The sequence below is a fragment of the Ranitomeya imitator genome, chromosome 7, assembly GCF_032444005.1.
Source record: "Ranitomeya imitator isolate aRanImi1 chromosome 7, aRanImi1.pri, whole genome shotgun sequence".
Taxonomy (NCBI): Eukaryota; Metazoa; Chordata; class Amphibia; order Anura; family Dendrobatidae; genus Ranitomeya; species Ranitomeya imitator.
The window spans coordinates 173,134,565-173,143,745 of NC_091288.1; the positions used below are offsets into that span (position 1 = coordinate 173,134,565).

The 9,181-nt window shown below is 41.2% G+C and overlaps 1 long non-coding RNA gene across 1 annotated transcript in view; it reads right to left on the reverse strand.

Moving 5' to 3' along the window:
- The window catches only part of LOC138645050 (uncharacterized), a 132,219-nt gene extending 123,492 nt beyond the window's left edge, over positions 1 to 8,727 (reverse strand). The window contains exon 1 of the long non-coding RNA XR_011314702.1: positions 8,290 to 8,727. This is a non-coding gene — a long non-coding RNA (uncharacterized lncRNA). The remainder of the gene's footprint in view (positions 1 to 8,289) is intronic.
- Between the last annotated feature and the right edge of the window lie 454 nt (positions 8,728 to 9,181).

Below are 9,181 nucleotides of genomic sequence, written 5' to 3' on the forward strand. Positions count from 1 at the left end.
GTGCTTGCATTTGGAAGGTTTTGCTGTGAAGTAAACATGCGGTCAAAGGAGCTCTCCATGCAGGTGAAACAAGCCATCCTTACGCTGCGAAAACAGAAAAAACCCATCCGAGAAATTGCTACAATATTAGGAGTGGCAAAATCTACAGTTTGGTACATCCTGAGAAAGAAAGAACACTGGTGAACTGATAAATGCAAAAAGACCTGAGCGCCCACGGAAGACAATAGTGGTGGATGATCGCAGAATAATCTCCATGGTGAACAGAAACCCCTTCACAACAGCCAACCAGGTGAACAACACTCTCCAGGAGGTCGGTGTATCAATATCCAAATCTACCATAAAGACAAGACTGCATGAAAGTAAATACAGAGGGTTCACTGCATGGTGCGAGCCACTCATAAGCATCAAGAAGAAAAAGGCTAGACTGGACTTTGCTAAAAAACATCTAAAAAAGCCAGCACAGTTCTGGAAGAACATTCCTTGGACAGATGAAACCAAGATCAACCTCTACCAGAATGATGGAAAGAAAAAAGTATGGTGAAGGCGTGGTACAGCTCATGATCCAAAGCATACCACATCTGTAAAACTCGGCGGAGGCAGTGTGATGGCTTGGGCATGCATGGCTGCCAGTCGCACTGGGTCACTAGTGTTTATTGATGATGTGACACAGGACAGAAGCAGCCAAATTAATTCTCAGGTATTCAGAGCCATACTGTGTGCTCAGATCCAGCCAAATGCAGCAAAACTGATTGGTTGTCGTTTCATACTACAGATGGACAATGACCCAAAACATAAAGCCAAAGCAACCCAGGAGTTTATTAAAGCAAAGAAGTGGAATATTCTTGAATGGCCAAGTCAGTCACCTGATCTCAACCCAATTGAGCATGCATTTCACTTGTTAAAGACTAAACTTCAGACAGAAAGGCCCACAAACAAACAGCAACTGAAAACCACCACAGTGAAGGCCTGGCCGAGCATCAAAAAGGAGGAAACACAACGTCTGGTGATGTCCATGATTTCAAGACTTAAGGCAGTCATTGCCAACAAAGGGTTTTCAACCAAGTACTAAAAATGAACATTTTATTTACAATTATTGAATCTGTCCAATTACTTTTGGTCCCTTTAAAAACAGGGTGGCACATGTTAAGGAGCTGAAACTCCTAAACCCTTCATCCAATTTTAATGTGGATACCCTCAAATGAAAGCTGAAAGTCGGAACTTCAACTGCATCTGAATTGTTTTGTTTAAAATTCATTGTGGTAATGTCTATAACCAAAATTAGAAAAATTTTGTCTCTGTCCAAATATATATGGACCTAACTGTATATTTATCCTCAACTTTATGGGGATTTTTATTGTTTATATAAATGGCATTTTCATGTTTGCTACCTTGTATTTACTGATATGAGATGAGACACATTGGACTGATAGGACGAGGGAGAGAGGGAGGGAGAGAGGGAGGGAGAGAGGGAGGGAGAGAGGGAGGGAGAGAGGGAGGGAGAGAGGGAGGGAGAGAGGGAGAGAGAGAGAGAGAGAGAGAGAGAGAGAGAGAGAGAGAGAGAGAGAGAGAGAGAGAGAGAGAGAGAGAGAGAGAGAGAGAGAGAGAGAGAGAGAGAGAGAGAGAGAGAGAGAGAGAGAGAGAGAGAGAGAGAGAGACAAAGGCTATGTGCACACGTCAGGATTTCTGCCAGAAATCCGCATGCGTTTTTTGATGCATTTTTTGTTTTTTCCAAATGCATAGAATAGTGGGAAAAACGTGAAAAAAACGCAAAATTAATGAACATGCTGCTTTTTTTTACCACGATGTGCACAAAAATTGCAGAGTGCATTCTAAATGATAGGATGCATAATGTATGCGTTTTAATGAGTTTTTATCACAAAAAAAAAACGCGAATAAACCTGAACATGTGCACATACCCAAAGAGTGCGGTGAACAAAAAATGTGAACACTGCTACGGGGGTGCACGGGTAGGTTCCCACACCTTAGTACCATAAATATAAAGAACCCAGCACTCAACTTCAATGCAACTTGAAATTTATTGCGTAGTACAGAAAACGTTTCGGTCTCATGCGACCTTCATCGGCTACGTACTTAAGGGTGATTGTGTATTGCTAGATGAACAGAACCCAGTAGATCCAGTGGGAATCACTGGAGAATGACTGCCCTAGTCGTATCAAGGCTGGGAGCTTATTGGATCCGGGACCTGACGCGGTGTCCACCGCTTGTCGGCGTGAGTGCCCGAAACGTTTTCTGTACTACGCAATAAATTTCAAGTTGCATTGAAGTTGAGTGCCGGGTTCTTTATAATCACATACCCAAAGAGACAGAGAGAGACTGACAGAGACTGAGATTGAGACAGAGAGAGACTGACAGAGACTGAGACAGAGCCAGAGCCTAAGAGAGACTGAGACAGAGCCTGAGCCTAAGAGAGACTGAGACAGAGCCTAAGAGAGACTGACACAGAGACAGAGCCTAAGAGAGACTGAGACAGAGAGAGCCTAAGAGAGACTGAGACAGAGAGAGCCTAAGAGAGACTGAGACAGAGAGAGCCTAAAAGAGACTGAGACAGAGACTAAGAGAGACTGACACAGAGACTAAGAGAGACTAAGAGAGACTGACAGAGACAGACTAAGAGACTGAGACAGAGAGAAAGACACAGAGAGCGAGACTGAGAGAGACAGAGTGAGACAGAGCGAGACAGAGAGCGAGCGAGACAGAGAGTGAGCGAGACAGAGAGACAGACAGAGAGCGAGCAAGCGAGACAGAGAGCGAGCGAGCGAGACAGACAGAGAGCGAGACAGAGCGAGGGAGACTGACAGAGACAGAGCAAAACGGATGCAAGAACCCTCAGGGACTTGTCAGGAGGGGAACAGTGTTCTGCCTCCTCCTCACTGCACAGTGCAGTCACCTCCAGCCTGAACTCCTACGTCGTCCTATCTCCTGTCCTGCTCCTGTATGCAGGGCTCAGGGAGGGAAGAAGCAGCGTCCTGACTTTCTCCTGCTCCTCTCAGCAGGAAGAAGCCGGTGCCCTGCGCTGTAAGGTCTCTCCTGCAGACACAGCGTGCAATGTGGGCGTGTCTGCAGTTGGACCCCTGCAGCTTAGGTACAGTTCCGGGCCGGCATTCAGCGTCCCGGTCTAATCTATAGAACAGCTGTAGTGCAGGGAGATCATGTCTCTCTGCAGTACAGTGGAGCTTACCTATTTCGGTGTGCTGTGCACACCGATATAGTTAGCATTGGCATTAGCCAGGTGGGCCCCGCTGAGCTCCGGGCCCGGGGCGACCGCACCCTCTGCCCCCCTGGTAGCTACGCTACTGCTGTCCTGTCTGTATACACCTTTGCTTCCTCCCCTGCAAAGGAGCAGTGGTATGATCAGGCCATGTTCCTGTATGGTGAGACACGGCCATTATACAGTACACAGCAGGGGCACATTTATAAGATTTTCTCGGCACAAGAATATTTAAAAAAAAAAAAAAATCCTATTGTGGAACTTATTATTCAAAGATCTTTTGATTAAAATAAATATTTTTTGTGGGAAAAAAAAAATCACTGCAATGAATTCCAGTTAAATCAAAAGGTCCCTCATCCCTACTGCTAGTCGCACCATGTTTCAGGGTGCTCTGCATGATAAAGAGGTGGAACCTCTCGAAATGTGGCAAGATCAGTTGGACCTAAACATGACTTTGGCCATATGTTAGTAGATCGGCAGTCGTTTGAGAATAAAAAGTGCAGTTATACTGGTGGTCTCCTTTGATTTAGCACTTTAATTAAAAAAAGAGTTTACTAACAGATTGGCAGGTGGTTTTCAATTTGTGAGACACTGATTTCAATGTGACAACGAATATGGCTTTTGTAACCACAAAAGAGTAAAGTGTCCCTATCGTTTTCAGTAAAAAGAAAAAAAAAAAATGCTGTAAATATGGGTCCCATATCCTCAGCATGAACGAATCTGTAATGCGCATGTGTAACGCTGGCTCCATTCACTGGCTATGAGAGCAGGCGTTACACATGCGCATTAGGCTACTTTCACACTAGCGTCGGACTCGGCCCGTCGCAGTGCGTCGGGCCGAGGTTCCGACGCTAGCAGTGAAACCGAGGCACAACGGAGGCAGCGGATACATTTTTCCTGCGCATCCGCTGCCCCATTGTAAGGTGCGGGAGGTGGGGGCGGAGTTCCAGCCGCGCATGCGCGGTCGGAAAAAGCGGTCCGTCGGCAGCAAAAAACGTTACATGTAACGCTTTTTGCTCCCGGCGGTCCGCCACAAAACGGCGCAACGTGTGTCAATGTGTCGCTAATGTTAATCTATGGGGCAAAAACGCATCCTGCAAACAACTTTGCAGGATGCGTTTTTTCCCCTAAACGACGCATTGTGACGTATTGCAAAAAACGCCAGTGTGAAAGTAGCCTAAGGAGCCCCGCACTGACACAGGAGATAAAATGCTTACATTTAGGCCTAGACTTGCATTGATTTTTCTGGCTAACACGGCACCACAATATTATTTTGCATTGTACATCATTAGGCCTAGACCAAGCCTATACGTGATTTCTCCTTCGTCCGGCGTATATATTCAACTCTCCTCATTTCTACTTTGCATTAGAGAAATGGTAAAAAAAAAAAATTGGCTAAAAAAAATAGAAATTGGATAATAATTATTATTATTGATACCCAATACCATATAATGCAACCAATTATACTATATGGTATTGGATATTTGGACAAAGAGTGGAAAACTTAATAAATCGCTCCTGTTATTATATTACCCTACTGATGGTAGTCCACATCTCCGGCAGAAATATTATAGAGGTGTCGAAGGAGAATATTTGCAGCAAAGGTGTTAAAAGTAGAGCAGAGGAAGCTGAGCTGTGCTTTTATTTTTTTATTTTTTTATTTTAGACACTGAACCACCACCTGAGGTTTTCCACATGGCGGTGCAATTATTGAGCCTGAAAAATTTAAAACTACAGTCGTAATATATACACACACAGTACATATATACATACATGCATATTAAAAAAAAAAGAAGACGAGAAGGTGAATCTTCAGTTACTAACGAGAAAAGTTTGGGCCTCATTTCAATCTTGTAGGATACTGAAGTAATTATGCAGAGAACCAATATTAATTAGTGTTCTCACTTACATACACAAGTGTGAAAACCCCACGAGCTGTTTTATAACACTAAACAACAGCTCAACGAAATCAGATCTATCACATGTGTTTCTTGCCTCCAAAACGCACTGAACAGTCGGAACATTTTTTTTTTTTTTTACCTATCTGAGGCTAGATTTTTCCTTTCCAAACTGTAATTAGACACCCATTTCACTCCACTGAAATATTATTATAAAATGGTGAAAATGCACTAGTGTGCCCTTACTGTGCCATCTATATAATGTCCACAGTGATGGGGCACAGTAACTAAGCTCCCTGAGACAAGAGGGTGAATCCAAATTAGCGCTGATGTGCAATTACCACGTACTGTCGATACTGTTTAATAGTTAATTGCGACAAGTGTAAAGATATAATTACAATATAATTCATTATTTTTGGTTAATTACGGAAACCAAAAAATCATATATATGTATATGATTTTTTGGTTTCCGTAATTAACCAAAAATAATTATATTGTCATTATAATGTTCAGAAAATTTTACAATTACCGTAATTAACACATCATATATACACACACACACATATATGCTCACATGCAAAGCGCCATGGAATAAATGGCGTAATAATAATATTGTGTACAGTACTCATTTTTAATTAGTATTCTTACGTTTACTCCTATGTGTTTCATCAATAATGCATTTTTCAACATATTATAATTTCCTGAAACACATTACCGCCACGTTTCGTTCTGAAAAAGAAAATTATTAAACTAAAACATAATTATCTTAATAAAGTTAAAACTATTATTCTCTTGATTTCCCTCCACTGACAGACCGCAGACATCTTGCATGCGCTCAAGTAAAATGTAGGCGTACGTAATATTGTTATCCAGGCATTTTTTCGCAAATTACAAACATGTGATATCCATGTTTCCATTAGCTACAAAGGTCAGCACAGAAATAATATTAACGGTCCTTTAACCAAAAAAAAATTTTAAAAAAAAAAGAGTCGATTTGTGTGTTTTTTTTTTCCTGGAGATAAGTGGCCCCCAAAAGCGGGACTTTGCGGGCCAGTTGGAAAAAACATTAGCTCATCTCGCCCCCAAAATCCCGACTCTGAAACCACACACTGATGATAGAGTTACGGTCCAAAAAAAAAAAAATAATCGATCCCTCCTGCTGGAAAGTAATGGAAGCAAAATTCATAACTTTCTGTAAAAGGTATAAATATTCTAAAAACTTTTTGTTGACTGTATAATATATAATTCCTTAATGGAAGAGTCTCCTATTAACTCAACAGATTTCCTCCATAAGGACCATACATATATTTTTCAATGACAAAAAAAAAAAAAAAAAAATGATATCTAACGTCGAAATAGGTTAACCCTTTCAGTTCAGAACATTTCAATATTTTCCTCTTGTCCACTTACCGATGACTTCAGCAGGAATAAAGGACCCAATGTACCTTTTTTTTGGGAAATGCATAAAAAAAATTATAAAAAAAAAGACACGGCAGGGTTAACTGGAGAACAAGAGCCATAAGATTCGAGTCCTTTCCAAATGTAGCTGTCAACTCTTATTTTGTTAGCTTTGGCTTGGATCATGGATTGCAGGCGCCTCGGCCCGAACCCAAAAAAGTAACAACTGGTAGAATAATTGGATGATATGAAATGTATAGCAAATCGTGTCTTTTTTTTTTTTTTTTTTACAACTCTGCCCTACCCTAACCACCATAAAAAGTTAAAGGTTTATAACATCTCAGCAATTTAGGGAGCGTTTCTAAGGGATTACTTAAACATGATAACTTTCTAAAGGGATTTTGAGAGTATCGGTTACAACCAGAAATGTGAATTCTGGGATCTTTTAATGAACCTGACGTGATGGCGAGAATTCACATCTATAAAAGGTATATGCGTCATTTGTCTCTTAAGGAGTTAAAATATATAAAAAAAAAAAAACAAAAGAATGTTCATTTTTAGCTATTTTTTCCTTCTAAGAACCTCTAGTGATGTACATCTAACAGTGTAATCCATTTATGTATTTTATGGTTTCACCATGAGAATAGAAGGGTCAGTGACAACTTTTTCAAAAGTATAGACTCCGGTAGATCTAAAGACTAAACAGGCCTCCCGGCCCTATGGTCAGGAGGGAAGGGGGCAGGTTATCAAACCAGAACAGTCAAAAGGTTCTAGATCCATAATTAATCAAACGGAACATTTATGATCTAGATCTCCATCCGTGTGGCACCACCAGTCCAAACCTTTAAGAAAATCCCACTCAACGATCAGAATAGGTGACGATCGATGGCTGTCAACTTTTTTTTCCCACCCCTTTCTAAAAAAAAAAAAATATATATAAAATGTTGATGAATTTGACCTGATTAATATATCTGTTCCCATATGAGTTTTAGAACATTTTAAAGCAAAAACATACAAAGAAAGAAAAAAAAAAGAGAAAAACGCCTAGCCTGGTGCCAACTCATAGGGCAGCATTCAATCTCAATGGGTGTGTTCACATTATTTCAAAACGCGCGTGCCATGAGTGTAATAAAAAAAAAGTTTAAAAAATGGTCATACGGTTATATTTTACAGCTTATCGGAAAAAAAAAATCTAGAAAAGTAGCCGGCGTGCTAAAGAGTTAACTCTTTCCTCAACAGACAGCTTTACGAACAGATATATTTACGCAACTTTTTTTTTTTTTTTAAACAAACAAATAAGACGAACCCCAAGAGAAATAGACTATATCATTTGCGGATTAAAAGAAAGCGTGACTTTACAAGAAGGAGCGCGGATCAGCTGAGATCTGTTGCTTTGGCAGTCGGCGGTGTAATAAAGCAGACTGCAGCTCAATGTCAGACGCTGTCTATGGCAAGGTCCCTGGAGAATACAGGTACTTAGTCCATTGTCTTCATGCAATCTACAGCAGGATTGTAGACTAAAGTCCTATGCGCACACAGCGTTCGCCAATATACAAGGTCATACTGGAAAGTAATGATCAATATGCAACACAGCAGCTATGGATCCCCTATACTCACACACACCACACCTGCATATCCAGGGGATCAGAGCATGCATTGTGCCATGTGTATGTGCCATGCACTGCCTGCTTCTGCCCATGCTGATCACAGCCTGCTGCAGTCTGTATTATTTATAGAAATCAGGACAAAAGGAGGGTAACTTACAGGCTGTGGAGGCAGCAGGGAGAGCCCAGGCTGCAGATCTCCCTCCTGCTTGTCATTCCCTGGGCTGGGGGGAAGCTGGATCCTCAGCCCTGCTCCTTCCCTTAGCGAATCCTGACTCATTATATAAAGATCACATTGCCAGGCTTCTGTAACATTTCTTCATCATCATCATGGTCACGCCACAAGAGGCCAGATCAGGGGTAAAAAAAAAAAAAAAAAAAATCCACTGGTGGCTGCAGGAGAGATCCAAAAAAAAAAAAAAGTGACTGTGAAAAATGTAGCTAGTGAAATCTGCCAATTATATGGATTCAGGTTTTGTACAACATCAGGCTGTGGATCCATATTACAAAAAAAAATAGACTTCTGAGTTTGCTGCAGGGAGAAGGGGAAAAAAAAAAAGATCCTGAAAGTGGTTCTGAATATGGAGCTGTGCTGAAGTCCAGATCCTCTGAAAATCATTTTCCTAGAAACTACCTCCAAATATAGTAACAGGGAAGGGGCATTCCTAGAAATTCTGGAGACGTCAGAAGAGTTAAGCAGCTTCTGTGCCCTGCTGTGCTGCAGGGGGCGCTGCTGAGCTGGATTCGGCAGCACTCAGCCCTGCATGCTTTTTGGATCAGATAATGGTTAAACTAAGAGGGAAAAACTATTTAAACCTGCAGTTTGCAGATTAGAGCCGAAGAGAGTCGTGTGAAAAGCCAGTAGGTTGCACATTTACCTTTGATTATTAGTTTGTGTTGTGTAGTTTTATGGGAGAAATATACAGAATATTTAGGATTTCTCAAGTCACAGGAAAAATAATGTGTGCGTAACGTGGCACTTGTGTCATGATGTAAAGATCTTGGAAAAATTGACGACTACGACGTGTGTTTTATAGCTAGGAAGAAATGTA